General features: G+C 42.0%; 1 protein-coding gene across 3 annotated transcripts in view; it reads left to right on the top strand.

Moving 5' to 3' along the window:
- The window catches only part of sh3yl1 (SH3 and SYLF domain containing 1), a 197,930-nt gene that overhangs the window by 57,887 nt on the left and 121,654 nt on the right, over positions 1-18,389 (top strand). The window lies entirely within an intron of this gene.

The raw sequence follows: 18,389 nt of genomic DNA, 5'->3' as shown, positions 1-18,389 counted from the left end.
GACTGAGTTGAGGAGGAATTTCTTCACTCAGAGGGTTGTGAATCTTTGGAATTCTCTACCCCAGAGGGCTGTGGATGCTCAGTCGTTGAGTATATCCAAGGCTGAGAGCGATAGATTTTTGGACTCGAGGGGAATCGAGGGATATGGTGATCGGTCAGGAAAGTGGATTTGATGTCGAAGATCAGCCACGATCTGTTTGAATAGCGGAGCAGGCTCGAGGGGCCGTATGGCCTACTCCTGCTCCTATTTCTTATGTTTACATGCCTATTCATATTTTTCTGTGCTCAGGATATTTTCAGTGATTCCCATGTGTTTTATCAACAGTTTTCAGGGAGTGGGGGGTCCTTTATGACTTTCTTCATTTTCAGCATTTCAGTGATGCTGTACATACTTCTGTTGAATGGTTTGTGCTTTTGGAAAAAAAATAGAATCTTATCTGGAGAATTCCTCTAATAAAAGATTTTACATTGTACAACAACACTGAAAATTGGATATTAAAGGCGCTGTCTTTCAGATGAGACGTAAAAGATCCCATGGCACTGTTCGAAGAGCAGGGGAGTTCCCCCCCGCCCAGTGTCCTGGCCAATATTTATCCCTCAACGAACATCACTAAAACAGATTAATTGCTGTTTATCAGATTGCTGTTTGTGGGAACTTGCTGTGCACAATTTGGCTGCCACGTTTCCTACATTATAACAGTGACTACACTTCAAACAAAAAATACTTCATTGTCTGTAAAGTGCTTTGGGACATCCTGAGGTCATAAAAGATGCTATATAAATGCAAGTTCTGGAAGACCTGGAAGCTGTATTTTAACAATTTGATCTTTGCAGAGTTTTGTGACCCAAGGTTTAAAAATTACATTTACTCACAATGATGTGTTTACAGGAATTACTGTAGTCTTGCACCTCAATAATACTCTTTTCAGGCTGATGGAATGTAAAACAAATATCACATTTTCATATGCTAAAGTAACTAAAATATTTACAATTAAATGGAATTATGAATCCCAAAAGAATTTGACAAATGCTATTGAGTGCTAATATTTAATATTCTAAAGTCTGTAATTGGTTAATTACCCTTTTCAAGTAAAATCTTTGGAAACTAATAGTTTCTCGATAGGCAAATTTTCCCTTTTTTTCCATCGAGATATCTATAGGATTTAAATAATAGACTTAAAGTAAGCTTCATGTTGCTAAATTCTATCCATCTGACCAAATCGCTTTAATCACAAGTGAACTGTTGAACTAAAAATACTGCAATTTTTAACCCTGTTGGACTGTGTTTAAAACTTTTTTTTTATTATTCTTCATCTTGCCTGGCACATTCCAAGGTCCAGGACTACGTGCTCAGGGACATACTGAGGCTGGGTGCGGCCGCGGCCAAGGCTCTGTGGGGAAAGGCAACCATTTAGAGCCTTCCTGCCTGAAGATGTGCAGGCGACAAGATCTTTGCCTCCAGCATTGTCATCCTATTCCAACCATTGGCATTGACAGACATTTATGGATCTTGAGATTGAGAGCATCACAGGTTAACCAATTTTGTGCTTAAGCCAACTGGCAACCAAATAGCTGGTTTCCATGAGCTTTACTATGATTGATGGAAAGGATACTGCTTTGTAGTTTTTGGCATATGACTGAGATTTCTTGCAGACAGGCATGTTGTTTGTTGTTCCAGTGTAAGTAAGATAATACCTATTGACAGTTTAAACCAACGAAGCAAGGAAGCAGTAATGCCATCAAGGTCAGTAGTTTTATTGACTTTACAACCTTCTGGACTCAACATTGATTTCAATAACTTAGGATTGCAGCTGTTGCTAATGGTTCTGCTGTTGCCATTTACAACTCCTCTAGATCCATCTTTTGTTTCTTAACTTGTCCCATCAACTCTTTTGTCATTTAATCACTCTTGCCCTCTACCCTATCACAGACCTTCCCTTTGGTTCTTTCCTTCCCTCCCCCCCCACTTTTCCCTGGCTCTGTACTTGCTTAAAAACTGTTAACTTTTAACATTTTCCAGTTCTGATGAAAGATCTTCGAACGTTGGGCTAGAAATTGGGCCATGTAGCGCCCATTGTTTCGACGATACACGGCCTTTTGAAGCGCCAAGACAGCGTCTTGGCTGCGCACGCACGTTTCTAGCATGATGTGCGCCGGATGCCAACTTGGTATAGGTATTAGCAAATGCGCAAATAACGAATGCTGGCTGCATGTAAAGTAAGGAGAAAATGGAGACAATCGGTGTGCAACGCTGATTTAAAGTGATAAGTTCCAAAATGGTGTCTAACGCTCAACTCAACGCACAGTCTTAACCTCAACCATCTGAACTTGTCTTAGAGTGTCTGGAAGACCTCCCACTAGTGTTATTTAAAGGACCATGTAGGATTTACAGGTTAGTTGCTGGATTATTGCTTCTGGCTGCTGATGCATTGTGTTTTTGGAGGTCACCTGTACTTGAATACTAGGACTAGGGGACATGTCCTGGCTCTATATGTTAGGCTGTGCAGGAGTGAAGTTAGTAAACGCTTCTACATGCAAAGGGTGGGAGATGTTTGGAACGCTCTTCTACAGACGGCAGTTGATGCTAGCTCAATTGTGAATTCTAAATATGAGATTGACAGATTTCTGTGAACCAAGGGTATTAAGGGATATGGGGCTAAGCCGGGTCTATGGAGTTAGGTCACAGGTCCATCATGATCTCATAGAATGGTAGAACAGGCTCGAGGGGCTAAATGCCACTGCCACTGCTGCCTCCTGTTATGCGCCACTTTCTGCAAGCAAGCGGGATGTGTGTCTGGGTGATGTGCCTGTCATGGTTGAATAGCTGCCAATGTGACCTGTGAATTGTGGGTGGGCGGCTTGCAACAGTGGTAATGTGTAAAGGTGAGAGGAAGCATCTGATTGGCAGAATTAGTTTTTTTTATTTGTTCATGGGATGTGGGCGTCGCTGGCAAGGACAGCATTTATTGCCCATCCCTAATTGCCCTCGAGAAGGTGGTGGTGAGCCGCCGCCTTGAACCGCTGCAGTCCGTGTGGTGAAGGTTCTCCCACAGTGCTGTTAGGAAGGGAGTTCCAGGATTTTGACCCAGTGATGAAAAGCGTTTTTTGGTATATGATTGGTGGGGGGGTGGTGCAGTGCGTGGAGCAGTGGATGCATTTAGTGGTGCACTTGGTAGGAGACGCCACTTGATGGTTGACCTCACTCACCTTGACCATTCGTCAAAGCATTGAACTTTTTCCTGCACTGCATCCATGTTCATGGTGCTGTGCACCTGGCATTGACTTCGTTCCCCGCTGCCTCCCACTGCGTTTTGGGCATATGTCTGGAGGGCCTCTTGTTTCCCCGCCCCCGGCGAATGTAGGATGTCCCTCCTTCTGTCTACCTCTTGCACCAAGGTCTCTAGTGTATCAGCAGAGAACCTTGATGCACGCGCACTCGCATGCATGGTACAAACACATTTCGGCAGATTGGTGAGGCCTGGCATGCAGATTGGAGGATGTTGGATTTAGTGGTGTGCAACCTTTATTCAATGTTTTAACATAACTCATCAGTTTGTAAACATAGGGATGGGACCTGCATCTGTGTTTTACGTGTGCAATGTCTGATCTCCATTCAGACTCCGTGCAGACAGCAGACTGTTATTTTTAGGAAATAAGGGGTGCCGGGTAACTTTAAGAGATTTTAAGAGACATCCTCGCTTTAAGAGATTGAGGCTCCCCCTGCTGGTGGAAAGTGCACATTTCTTTGAATCCTCGTGTCAAGCCTAGTTTTTAATGCTGCTGTCGGGAAAGTCCTCAGGCAGGACTAATGTCTCATCCTCCCTGTGCAGGAAGCACCAGGCGCGGGTTAATCGCAGATCATGGTACCCGTGCCTGGTTTTGGGGATTAACCAATTTAACCCCCATTAACTCTGTTCCTTTCTCCACAGATGCTGCCTGACTTGCTGAGTTTTTCCAGCATTTTCTGTTTTTATTTCAGTAGTTTTACTTCTGTCTTATCACAATCCAGTTAACTCTTTGTACCTGGTATTATAGCTCAGATGGCTTTTCAGCAAAAATAGTGTTCGACAATTCCACCTTATCTACAGAAGTGTGACATGTGACTCTGCCTCACCCAGTGCTGAAAATTGATTTGACTGTCCTCCAACAGTTCTTTGATTCTTCTCAAGAATTATGCAGTGAGCGAATCTTTTCACATTTGGACTTGGTATAGAGGTAGGCTTCCTGTCCTTTCAGTTGGTGATCTTCCCCATACCAAAACATTCCCAGTGTTCAGCTAATACTGTAGCACCATTAGAGAACCAATGGCAGTGTTTAGCCAAATGGGTGGGTATAATGGCTGGAGCACCAAATATGGTCTCATTGTTCCAAATCCTGATGAGTCTGATCTTCAAAGTAATTAATGGGATGTCAGTCTGTGCTGGTCTGACAGTGCTTTGGTTTTCCTTTCACAGTTCCAATGAAAGATTGCTTGGATACAGACCAAATGATAGTGGCAGTTAATGCATTGTTGAGTGCTTTCAAGTGATCTAATTAGGTATTGTCTTCATTCAGAGAGTGAACGAAGCATGCAAGGCCACTAGTAACAGTGAAAGCAATACAGTGGTCTGTTCCTTGCTTCCCAGTTAATCTTCATTGCAATTGAAATTATGATTGGGAGAATGATATTTCTAGTTGTAAATGATCCGACTTTCAATGGTTCTTGACTGGTTTTAGTTCCATTTTTCACCAATGAATCAATAAATTACTGACGTTAAACTGTAGCTAAAAAGGCCGTCCTGTTTTTGAAAAGTACACCTCTCTGGTAGATTTCAGATAATCTACATAATTAAAAGTTTTCCATCTATCATGCATCTGTGGCATCACACTGCAAATGTGTCAGACCTCCGTGCCTCCAAAACATCACGTCTCGGGCAAAAAATCATGATTGTCTCAAATATCCACATATCAAAATCTGATTGACGATCAAAAGTAGCAAAAATACAGTGTGGAAAGAGCGATTAATCCTTCAGTATTTTTTGTCAAATCAACCATTCATACCTCATAAAACCATACCACAAAACTAACATCCAAGTCCTGGATGAATCTCAATTTCCTGCAGTCTAACACTGGGACAAAGTTATTGCCTTCGCGCTCTTCCCCCCGCCCCCGCCCCCCCCCCCCCCACCACCAACAAAAACTATTATCTGGCCAATGACCGGGGGCCCCCTCACCAGCCACTCTCTCAGGCTGAACTTAACTTTGCAATCCTGATGTTCTGCCTGACCCTGCGCTGAGCTTTAAATCTCACATCTAATCCTTCACCAAGATCGCTTACTTTGACCTCAGCAACAACAGTTGCCTCTGCAATACCATAGCCCTTCCACTTCTGAAATCCTTATGCTCGCATTTGCCATCCCCAAATTTGACTATCCCATTGCTCTTCTAGCTCATCTTATGTCCTCCACCATCCATAATTCAAACTTGTTGCAAATTCTGCCACCTGTATCCTGTCCAACACTAAGTTCTGCTCAGCCATTATCTCCAGCCTCACTGATCAACACTTTTCTTTCTCGCCCTCTCTCGCCTCTCCCTCTCTCGCCCCCTCCCCCCCTCTCTCTCTCCCCCGCTCCCCCTCCCTCCCTCTCTCTCTCTCTCTCTCTCGCCCCCGCCCTCCCTCCCCCCTCTCTGTCTCTCTCTCGCCCCCGCCCTCCCTCCCCCCTCTCTGTCTCTCTCTCGCCCCCGCCCTCCCTCCCCCCTCTCTGTCTCTCTCTCGCCCCCGCCCTCCCTCCCCCCTCTCTGTCTCTCTCTCGCCCCCGCCCTCCCTCCCCCCTCTCTGTCTCTCTCTCGCCCCCGCTCTCTCTCTCCCCCCCTCTCTCTCTCCCCCGCTCCCCCTCCCTCTCTCTCTCTCTCTCTCTGTCTCTCTCTCGCCCCCGCCCTCCCTCCCCCCTCTCACTCTCTCTCTCGCCCCCGCTCTCTCTCACTCTCTCTCTCGCCCCCGCCCTCCCTCCCCTCTCTCTCTCTCTCTCTCTCTCTCTCTCCCTCTCCCTCTCCCTCTCCCTCTCTCTCCCGCCCTCCCTCCTCTCTCTCTCTCTCTCTCTCTCTCTCTCGCCCCCGCTCTCTCTCTCTCGCCCCCCCGCCCTCCCCTGGAATTCCTTCTAAAAATCTAGTACTGCCATTAAGCTTTCAGTCATTCCTCCACTCTCTTCCCCTGGTATCCTTTTCGTTACACCTTGTGAAGCACCTTGGGATATTTCTTTATGCTAAAAGTGTTACATAAATGCAAATTTCTTCTGTTCAAATAATTTTGTAATTTTTTTTGTCTGCAATTTAACTTCACTCAGGTCAGTATATACAGCTACAAATATCATTTATAACAGGAAAACATTACAAAAAACCTCTGCAGTTCTGAAAAAAAATAGAATTGTCGATAATATTGATTGTTTAATGTTAGAAATACTTAAATACAGTTCACCACATTGGCCTGCTCCTTTTCTCTGGAGCCTGGTACTTGAGTTGGAAATTTCTCCTATGCCACACATTTTCTGTATGCGTGTGAGTGAGAGGAAAATGCATGGGAGTTGCAGTTCTCACTCCCAACTGTGCCCTCATGGAACTACAAGACCCAAAATGCACCACAACAAACCATGCCACATGACAACTAGGCAGAAAGTTTACAAATAACAGTTTTGAGTTGTGAGTGGCAGAGATCAAAGAACTTTTTGCGAGCATTTTATATTGTTTAAAATATTTAATAAAAACACTCAGCTAACGCTTGAGATTCATTATTTTTGTGTTACTAAGGAGGTCTGCTGTTTCCTCCATGGCCGGAGAGGATTGTTTAAGGTTGCCTTGATGCTGACCTCAGACACTGCAATCAGAGTTTGTCAGCCCTGGACCATGGAGTGCTGATCATTCGAAATTCAGCAGTAGAAAAAAAAACTGCCCTGGAATTGCTAAATCAACAAAAGCATCAGCAAGAGTTTAACAGTCCACTAGAAAAAGTAAAGGAGAGAATAAAAATCTTTCATAATCACATAAATAACTTGAGTAAATATTTGAAGCAGGAAGAAAGAATAATCAAGTACTTGCACCTTATGTAAATATTGCAAATAAGCTACAGGAGAGCAAAGTTACTTGCGTGGAATTACAGCACAGGAATAGGTCATTCGGCCCAACAGGACCGTGCCGGCATTTATGCTCCAAACGAGCCTCCTCTCACCCTTCATCGAACCCCATCAACATATCCTTCTGTTCCTTTTTCCCTCATGTGTTTAGAGTCATAGAGTTATACAGCACGGATAGAGGCCCTTCGGCCCATCGTGTCCGCGCCGGCCATCAGCCCTGTCTACTCTAATCCCATATTCCAATATCTAGCTTCCCTTTAAATGCATCTATGCTAGTCGACTCAACTACTCCTTGTGGTAGCGAGTTCCACATTCTTACCACTCTCTGGGTGAAGAAGTTTCTCCTGAATTCCCTATTGGATTTATTAGTGACTGTCTTATATTTATGGCCTCTAGTTCTGGTCTCCCCCGCAAATGCAAACACCTTCTCCATGTCTACCTTATCAAACCCTAGTGCTGTTGGGGAAGGTTTAAACTAGAGTGGCAGGGGGATGGAAACCTTAGCGGGGAGTCAGAAGGGAGTAAAGTTGAGAGCAGCAAGAGAGGGGAAGACCCAGGGGAAATTTACAATACAAATAGTACAAACAGTTGTTCAAGAACAAGTGAAAGGGAAAAGCGTAGAGCAGCGGAAAGAAAGTGTACTTTAGACACTACAGATAAAGTGAAAACTAGAAGGCGTAAGGCGATTATCCCAGCATCAAAGCTGAAGGTCAGGCTAGGGTGTGTGGCCCAATTAAAAGTTCTATATACAAATGCATGGATTTTAAGGAATAAATTAAATGAACTACAGGTTCAAATTCAAATTGGAGGGTATGACATGATAGCTATTACTGAGACATGGCTGCAGGATGGTAAGATTGGGAACTAAATATACCAGGTTATAAGGTCTACAGGAGAGATAGGGAAAATGGAAGAGGGGGAGGAGTAGCCTTAGTGATTAGAAATGAAATCAATTCAACGATAAAGGAGGATATAACGAGAGGTAAGCAGCCAACAGAGACCTTATGGGTTGAATTGAGAAATAGGAAAGGATCGAAGACTTCAGTGGGAGTTGTATATAGAACCCCTGGCAGCAGCTCTGAAGTGCTAGATTGTATAAATGCAGAGATTAGACAAGCGTGTAGCAAATGCATAGTGGTCTTAATGGGGGACTTTAACCTTCACATAGATTGGGAAAAGCAGACTAGCAACTGTCAGAAAGGTAGTGAATATCTTGAGTGTGTCCGGGATAGTTTTCTACAGCAGTATGTCCTAGAGGCAACAAGGGGGCAAGCCATACTAGATTTAGTAATGAGTAATGAACCAGATTTAGTTAACAGCTTAACTGTGCATGAACATCTATCCAATAGCGATCATAACATGATCGAGTTCAATGTAGTGTTTGAAAGGGAAAAAAGTGAGTCAGCTGCTAAGATTCTAGACTTGAGTAAGGCCGACTTCAATGGGATGAGACAGAGACTGTCCACAGTAAACTGGGCAAATCTGTTAATGGGTAAAACGACTGATGATCAGTGGGAAATGTTTAAAGAAACTTTTAATGAGATACAGAACTGGTTTATACGCCTGAGGGGCAAGAACTCTACTTGCCAAAAAAAACAGCCATGGACAACTAAAGAGGTAAGGGACAGTATAAGACGTAAGGAAAGGGCATACAAAAAGGCAAAAAATTGCACAGATCCTGGCGAATGGGAAAGATACAAAGATCAACAAAGGGTCACAAAACAGATAGTAAGAGCTACAAAAAGAGAGTATGAAAAGAAACTTGCAAGGGATATCAAAACCAATACAAAGAAGTTTTATAGTTATATTAGGAAAAAGAGGGTGGTCAGGAGCAGTGTTGGCCCCTTCAAAACTGAAAGTGGGGATATTGTCGTTGACAATGGGGAAATGGCGGACATGTTGAATAATTACTTTGCGTCAGTATTTACAGTAGAAAGAGGATAGCATGCCGGAAATCCCAAGAAAACTAATGTTGAATTGGGGACAGGGACTCGATAAAATTAACATAAGTAAAGCAACAGAAATGAAGAAAATAATAGCACTAAAGAGTGACAAATCCCCAGGACCAGATGGATTCCATCCCAGGGTTTTAAAGGAAGTAGGTGAGCACATTGCAGATGCCCTAACTATAATCTTTCAAAGTTCTCTAGATTCAGGAACTGTCCCTCTAGATTGGAAAATTGCACATGTCACTCTGCTTTTTAAGAAAGGAGAGAGAGGGAAACTGGGGAATTATAGACCAGTTAGCCTAACATCTGTTGTGGGGAAATTGCTGGAATCTATAATTAAGGATAGGGTGACTGAACACCTTGAGAATTTTCAGTTAATCAGGGAGAGCCAGCATGGATTTGTGAAAGGTAGGTCGTGCCTGACAAACCTGATTGAATTTTTTGAAGAGGTGACTAAAGTAGTGGACAGGGGAATGTCAATGGATGTTATTTATATGGACTTCCAGAAGGCATTTGATAAAGTCCCACATAAGAGACTGTTAGCTAAGTTAGAAGCCCATGGAATCGAGGGAAAAGTACGGACTTGGTTAGGAAATTGGCTGAGCGAAAGGCGACAGAGAGTAGGGATAATGGGTAAGTATTCACATTGGCAGGATGTGACTAGTGGAGTCCCGCAGGGATCTGTCTTGGGGCCTCAATTATTCACAATATTTATTAACTTGTACTCTAGATGAAGGCATAGAAAGTCTCATATCTAAGTTTGTTGATGACACAAAGATTGGTGGCATTGTAAGCAGTGTAGATGAAAACATAAAATTACAAAGCGATATTGATAGATTAGGTGAATGGGCAAAACTGTGGCAAATGGAATTCAATGTAGACAAATGTGAGGCCATCCACTTTGGATCAAAAAAGTATAGAACAGGGTACTTTCTAAATGGTAAAAAGTTAAAAACAGTGGATGTCCAAAGGGACTTAGGGGTTCAGGTACATAGATCATTGAAGTGTCATGAACAGGTGCAGAAAATAATCAATAAGGCTAATGGAATTCTGGCCTTTATATCTGGAGGACTGGAGTACAAGGGGGCAGAAGTTATGCTGCAGCTATACAAAACCCTGGTTAGACCGCACCTGGAGTACTGTGAGCAGTTCTGGGCACCGCACCTTCGGAAGGACATATTGGCCTTGGAGGGAGTGCAGCGTAGGTTTACTAGAATGATACATGGACTTCAAGGGTTAAGTTACGAGGAGAGATTACACAAATTGGGATTGTATTCTCTAGAGTTTCGAAGGATCTGATCGAAGTTTATAAGATATTAAGGGGAACAGATAGGGTGGACAGAGATAAACTATTTCCGCTGGTTGGGGATTCTAGGAGTAGAGGGCACAGTCTAAAAATTAGAGCCAGACCTTCCAGGAGCGAGATTAGAAAACATTTCTACACACAAAGGGTGGTAGAAGCTTGGAACTCTCTTCCGCAAACGGTAATTGATACTAGCTCAATTGCTCAATTTAAATGTGAGATAGATAGCTTTTTGGCAACCAAAGGTATTAAGGGATATGGGCCAAAGGCAGGTATATGGAGCTAGATCAGAGATCAGCCATGATCTTATCAAATGGCGGAGCAGGCACGAGGGGCTGAATGGCCTACTCCTGTTCCTGTGTTCCTATAATCTTCAAGACCTCTATCAGGTCACACATCAGTCTTTTTTCTAGAGAAAAGAGCCCCAGCCTATTCAATCTTTCCTGATGGGTATAACCTCTCCGTTCTGATATCATCCTAGTAAATCTCCTTTGCACCCTCTCCAGTACCTCCACATCCCTCCAATAATATGGAGATCAGAATTGTTCACACCACTCCAAGTGTGGTCTAACCAAGGTTCTACACAGGTTTTAACATAACTTCCCTGCTTTTCAACTCCATCCTTCTTGAAATGTACCCCAGTGCTTTGTTTGCTTTTTCTATGGCCTTATAAACCTGTGTTGCTACTTTTAGTGATTTGTGTACCTGTACCCCAGATCCCTCTGCTTCTTTATCCCATTTAAACTCTTATTTTCCAAGGAGTACATGGCCTCCTTATTCTTCCTACCAAAATGTACCACCTCTCACTTATCTATATTGAAATTCATTTACCAATTACATGTCCAAGCATATAAAAATGCCGAAAAAGCATACAAAAATGTAAAAAATAGCACAGATCCTGCGACTGGAAGTGATACAAAGAACAGTATAGGTTGACAAAACAAATAGTAAGAACTACAGAAATGGAGTATGAAAAGAAACCTGCAAGGGATATCAAAATCAACACAATATTTTTTATAATTATGTTAGGAAAAAGAGGGTGGTCAAGAGCAATTTGGGCCCCTTATAAACTGATAATGGTTATATTTTCAATGAAAGTAAGGAAATGGTGAACTTGTTAAATAATTACTTTGCATCAGTGTTTACCATAGAGAAGAGGATTGCATGCCAGACACCCCAAGGAAACTAATTTTGAATCAGGGACGGGGACTCACTATAATTAACGTAAGCAAATTAACAGTAATGAAGAAAATAATGGCACTAAAGAGTGACAAAACCCCAGGACAAGATGGTTTCCATTCCAGGGCTTTAAAGGAAGTAGGTGAGAACATTGCAGATGCCTTAACTATAATCTTCCAAAGTTCTCTCGATTCACAAACCATTCCTTCTAGATTGGGAAAATTGAACATGTCACTGCTATTTAAGAAAGGTGAGAGAGGGAAACCAGGGAATTATAGACCAGTTAGCCGAACATCTGTTGTTGGGAAATTACTAGTGTCTATAATTAAGGATAGATTGACTGAACACCTTGAAAATTTTCAGCTGATCAGAGAGAGCCAGCATGGATTCGTAAAGTGACGAACCTGATTGAATTTTTTGAAGAGGTGACTAAAGTAGTGGACAGGGGATGTTGTTAATATGGACTTCCAAAAGGCATTCGATAAAGTCCCTCATAAGAGACTGTTAGCTAAAGTTGAACCTCACTGAATTGAGGGCAAATTATTGACCTGGTTAGGAAATTAGCTGAGCGGCAGGAGACAGAGAGTAGGGATAATGGACAAGGACTCAAATTGGCAGGATGTGACCAGTGGTGTCCCACAGGAATCTGTGTTGGGGCCTCAACTATTCATTATATTTACTAATGACTTAGATGACGGGATAGAGAGTCACATATCCAAGTTTGCTGATGACACAAAGATAGGTAGCACTGTAAGCAGTGTAGATGGAAACATAAAATTACAGGGATATTAATAGATTAAGTGAATGGGTAAAACTGTGGCAAATGGATTTAAATGTAGGCAAATGTGAGGTCATCCACTTTGGACATAAAATGGATAGATCAGTGTACTTTCTAAATGGTGAAGAGCTCGAAAAAGTGGAGGTCCAAAGAGATTTAGGGGTCCATGTACATAGATCATTAAAATGTCATGGACAGGTCAGAAAATAATCAAAAAGGCTAATGGAATGCTAGCCTTTATATCTAGAGGACTAGGATACAAGAGCGTAGAAGTTATCCTACAACTATAGAAAGTCCTGGTCAGACCACACTTGTAGTACTGTGTTCAGTTCTGGGCACTGCGCCTTAGGAAGGATATATTGTCCTTGGAGGGAGTGTAGTGTAGATTTACTAGAATGATATCTTAATCATCAGCAAAGTGATGGAAGGTGTCGTCGACATTGCTATCAAGCAGCACTTACTCACCAATAACCTGCTCACCGATGCTCAGTTTGGGTTCCGCCAGGACCACTCTGCTCCAGACCTCATTACAGCCTTGGTCCAAACATGGACAAAAGAACTGAATTCCAGAGGTGAGGTGAGAGTGACTGCCCTTGACATCAAGGCAGCATTTGACCGAGTGTGGCATCAAGGAGCCCTAGTAAAATTGAAGTCAATGGGAATCAGGGGGAAAACTCTCCAGTGGCTGGAGTCATACCTAGCACAAAGGAAGATAGTAGTGGTTGTTGGAGACCAATCATCTCGGCCCCAGGACATCGCTGCAGGAGTTCCTCAGGGCAGTGTCCTAGGCCCAACCATCTTCAGCTGCTTCATCAATGACCTTCCCTCATAAGGTCAGAAATGGGGTTGTTCGCTAATGATTGTACAGTGTTCAGTTCCATTCGTAACCCCTCAGATAATGATGCAGTCCGTGCCCGCTGCAGCAAGACCATGGTAGCATCCAGGCTTGGGCTGATAAGTGGCAAGTAATATTTGTGCCAGGCAATGACCATCTCCAACAAGAGAGAGTCTAACCACTTCCCCTTGACATTCAGTGACATTACCATTGCCGAATCCCCTACCATCAACATCCTGGGGGGGTCACCATTGACCAGAAACTTAACTGGACCAGCCACATAAATACTGTGGCTACAAGAGCAGGTCAGAGGCCGGGTATTCTGCAGTGAGTTACTCCCCTCCTGACTCCCCAAAGCCTTTCCACCATATACAAGGCACAAGTCAGGAGTGTGATGGAATACTCTCCACTTGCCTGAATGAGTGCAGCTCCAACAACATTCAAGAAGCTCGACACCATCCAGGTCAAAGCAGCCCGCTTGATTGGCACCCCACCCACCACCCTAAACATTCACTCCCTTCACCACTGGCACACCGTGGCTACAGTGTGTACCATCCACAAGATGCACTGCAGCAACTTGCCAAGGCTTCTTCGACAGCACCTCCCAAACCCGCAACCTCTACCACCTAGAAGGGCAAGGACAGCAAGCACATGGGAACAACACCACCTCCACGTTCCCCTCCAGGTCACACACCATCCCAACTTGAAAATATATTGCCATTCCTTCATTGTCGCTGGGTCAAAATCCTGGAACTCCCTACCTAACAGCACCGTGGGAGAACCTTCACCACATGAACTGCAGCGGTTCAAGAAGGCAGCTCACCACCACCATCTCGAGGGCAATTAGGGATGGGCAATAAATGCTGGCCTTGCCAGTGATGCCCACATCCCATGAACAAACAAAATAAAATCTAGACTCCAAGGGTTAAATTACGAGGCAAGATTACGGGGAACTAACAGGGTTGATCGAGAGAAACTATTTCCGTTGGTTGGGGAGTCTAGGACTAGGGGACATAGTCTAAAAATTAGAGCCAGGACTTGGGGGAGTGAAGTTCGGATACACTTCTACATGCAAAGGGTGGTAGAAGTTTGGAACTCTCTTCTGCAAATGGCAGTTGATGCTAGCTTAATTGTTAATTTTACGTCAGAGATTGTTAGATTTTTGTTAGCCCCATATCCCTCAATACCTTTGGTTAAGACGTGTATATGGAGTTAGGTCACAGATCAGCCATGATCTCATTGAATGGCAGAACCGGCTCGAGGGGCTAAATGGCCTGCTCCTGTTTCTATGTTCCATTCTGCAAGTTTATTAATGTCTTCCTCTATTTTGTCGCTGTCCTCCTCAGTATTAACTGTACCCCCCAATTTGGAGTCGTCTGTAAATTTTGAATTTGTGCATCCGATTCCCGAGTCCAAATCATTTATATAAACAGTGAACAATAGTGGTCCCAGCACGGATCCTTGTGGAACACCATGTACCAGCCTTTGCCAGTCTGAGTAACTACCTTTGACCCCTACTGTCTGTTTTCTGTTTTGTAGTCATCTTGCTATCCATTCTGCTACTTGTCCCCCGAGTCCACATGCTCTGACCATAGTCATGAGTCTACTATGCGGCACCTGTAAAAGGCCTTTTGAAAATCCAAATATATTATATCTACTGAACTACCCTTCTCTACCCTTTCTGTTACTTCTTCAAAGAATTCAATAAGGTTGGTCAAGCATGACCTTCCCTTATGAAATCAGTGCTGACTATTCTTTATTATATTTCTGGTTTCTAGGTATTTTTCTGTTACATCTTTGTGTAAGGATTCCATTACCTTTCCTATCACTGACATTAAGCTAATTGGTCTTTAGTTCCCTGGACTTATTCTATCTCCCATTTTTAAATATATGAATCACATTAGCTGTCCGCCAGTCCTCTGGCACTATTTCCTTTTCTAATGAGTTTTTATAAATATGTAATGGTGTCTCCACTATCTCTTCCCTAACTTCTTTTAATATGCTTGGATGCAATCCATTGGGATGAGGGGTTTTATCCTCTCTAAGTCTAATTAGTTCATTAATTATCTCCCTCCTTTCTATCTTAAATGTCTTTATATCTTTTTTGATCTCTTCTTCTAATGTCATGCCCACCATGTTCGTCTCCCTGGTAAATACTGAGGCAAAGTAATTATTTAATATTTCTGCCATTTCACTGTCATTACCTGTGAGTTTATCATTTGTATCCCTTAGTGGCCCTATCCCTATCCTGATTTTTTTCTTTTGTTATTTATGTGTCTGTAAATACTTTACCAATCCTTGATTTATATTCCTTGATTTCATAGTTTCTCTTTGCTTTCCTAATTATTTTTTTAACTTCTTTCCTAACCTTTTCGTATTCCCTTTTGTCATCCTCTCCTTTGTTGACAATGTACTTGGTGCGTGCCTTTTTCTTTAGTTTTAATTTTGCCCTTATTTCTTCATTCTATCCATGGTGTGTCATTACTGGCTAGTATGTTCTTGTTTTTTAGTGGGATATATTTCTTTTGGACTCTTTTAATTACCGTTTTAAATGTTTCCCACTATTGTTCTATTTCTTTGCCAGTAAATTTTTCCACATTATTTTCCCTAGTTCCATTCTCACCTCCTTAAAATCGGCTTTTTTCCAACTTATTGCTTTGGTCTTTGTCTTATACCCTTCTCAATCGTTACCTTAAACCTTATTATGTTATGATCGCTATTGCCTAGATGTTCCCCAATGCTAACTTCTCTAACTTGTTCTAGTTTATTTCCCATGACTAGATCCATCAGTGCTTCTTCTCGTTTAGCTTTTTACATACTGGGTACGAAAGGAGTCCTGCACCCATTGTAAAAACTTAATTCCCTGTAACCCTTTACCTACCTCTTCTTGCCAGTTTGTTTGGGGGTAGTTAAAATCTCCCATGATTATTATTCTATGTCCATTATTCATTTCACATATTTGCTTACATATTTCTCCCTCCACCTCCTTTCCAATATTAGGTGGTCTGGAGTATACCCCTATTAGCGTGATCGATCCCTTATCGTCTTTTATTTAAATCAACGTGGATTTTGTTTCTATCCTTCTGTTAGTTATGTCTCTCTTTCCTACTGCCATTATGTTATCTAACTAATACAGCTACTCGATCCCCTGCTTCCTTCCCTAACCTTTCTGATTGTTACAATCTGCAATATTTAGTTGCCTGTCGTGTTCTTTATGTAGCCATGTTTCAGTTATTCCTACTACATCTGGTTCCTAGCTTGTATCTTAAACAAGTGTTATAACATGGTAGGTAAATATTATTACAAATATTATATCTCTGAGGCCTGTATCTTTCAATATTGGTAAGGGATGTAATATTTTTACTTCATCAATCATATGATGTATTGCCTCAATTTTCTGCATTATAAAGACAAGCAAACCACAGTGTTTCTTATACAGTAACAGGATATCATTAACTATTAGAAATGGCATTCCAGGTCTCAGACTACTCGTTAACAATGCCACAGGAGATCTACTAATTAATTCTAAATTTTGCCCATTTTGCCTTTCCTAAATTGCCAGGCCATACTTAGCTTAAAGGGCAACACTGCCACAATTTTTGCCATTGAGCTTTTGAAAGAGAACATAGTAAGGAATGGATATTCCTTCACTTCTTCAGCTTCTTAAGAGTGATTTACAAGTGACCAGCATGTCAGATGAGTTCAAAGCACCAACAACACCAAGAGATGAAAGGTTTGTTCGAAAACTATAAATGTTACAATAACCATTCACGGAAGTGGCATAATTATAAAGTGTAGCAATTTCACCCTTCTAATTTTTATGAAAGCTATAATGTCATGCTATAAACGAGGTATTTTATGTGTGTTTTCTATTGGTGAGATAGCCGTAAACAATCTGTCTTCTATCCAGTATTATGGTTCACATACTGAACAGACTTCAAGTTAGAGACTTCTCATAGAATCATAAAACTTTACAGCATAGATGGAGACCTGTGCTGGCTCCCATTTTCCTGCCTTTATCCCTACCTTTTTAAATTTTCTTCTTTCACATATTTATCCCCATCCCTTTTAAAAGCTATTCTGAATCCGGCTTCACCGATGTTTGTGTTAGGACATTACATGCTCTAACAAATCTCTCTGTTTAAAAAAAAAGTTCTACACACACTTGCTCTCTCTCACTCTCTGTCACCAAAAAGGCCCTTCAGTTACCGATTCACCAACCAGTGGAAAACATTTTTCAGTTTTCTCACATTATCAAAACTCTTCATATTATTGACCACTGACATCAGATCTCATCTTAACCTTCATTGCTCCAATGAAAAGGGCTCCAGTTTCTCTAGTCTTTCCTCCATAACTAAAGCCTCCTAATTTCTATTATCATTTTAGTATGGCACTTAATCTTGAGCATGGCTTTGGCATCCTTCCTAAAGCAGGGTGTCCAAAACTACGTACACTATTCTAGCTAAGGTTAACACCAATCTTTACCAGCCTAGTTCTAGTTTTCTATTTAGTCTATTTGAAATCTGCAACATATATATTAAATCTTTGGCATATATAATTTGTGATCTTATATATGGTGTTTATTTTAATAGCATCTATTCTGCTCTATATAAATGCAATTCTTCTTTCAATGGTTGAGAATCTCATATTTGAGACCTGGTTTATTTATGATTATAGACTTATAATTAATTTTAACAGTAATAAAAACTTATGCTTAGCATGTTTAACATAAAGTCCTAGAGCACGTCACCGAGGCAAAAGTAATAATCTGGGGAATGGCGAGAGAACGCAAGTTCAGAGGGAGGTTTTGAGGAGGCATTTGAAATGAGGGAAAGAGGTAGCAAGGTGGAAGGAGTTATGTGGACTGTTCAAGTGTGGGGTAGTAATGGCTGAAGGCTCTGCAACCAAAAGTGGGTGTTGTAAAATAGGCCAGAATCAAAAGCGGAAGGCATGTGCATTGGGCTGTAGGAGGTTGCAGAGTTAGGAAAGGATGAGGCTGTGGAGGGACTTGTAGATGAAGACAAAAATTTAGAAAATAATGCTTAGGGTAAATAAGTGAAGGTTGATGAGCACAGGGTAATAGGCGAACTGGATTAGTGCAGAATAGGATGTGGTTGACAGAGTTTTAGTCAGCGTGTGGGTGACAGAGTTTTGGACATGTTTGAAACATATCTACCAAGTTTATGCTTATTCATAGAAATTTTAACTTAAAGTTGTTCAAGTAAAATGAAATGGACAAA

This window comes from Heptranchias perlo, chromosome 5 (assembly GCF_035084215.1).
Source record: "Heptranchias perlo isolate sHepPer1 chromosome 5, sHepPer1.hap1, whole genome shotgun sequence".
Taxonomy (NCBI): domain Eukaryota; kingdom Metazoa; phylum Chordata; class Chondrichthyes; order Hexanchiformes; family Hexanchidae; genus Heptranchias; species Heptranchias perlo.
Note: the sequence above shows the minus strand (reverse complement) of the source record. Positions and strands in the feature narration are given on the sequence as shown.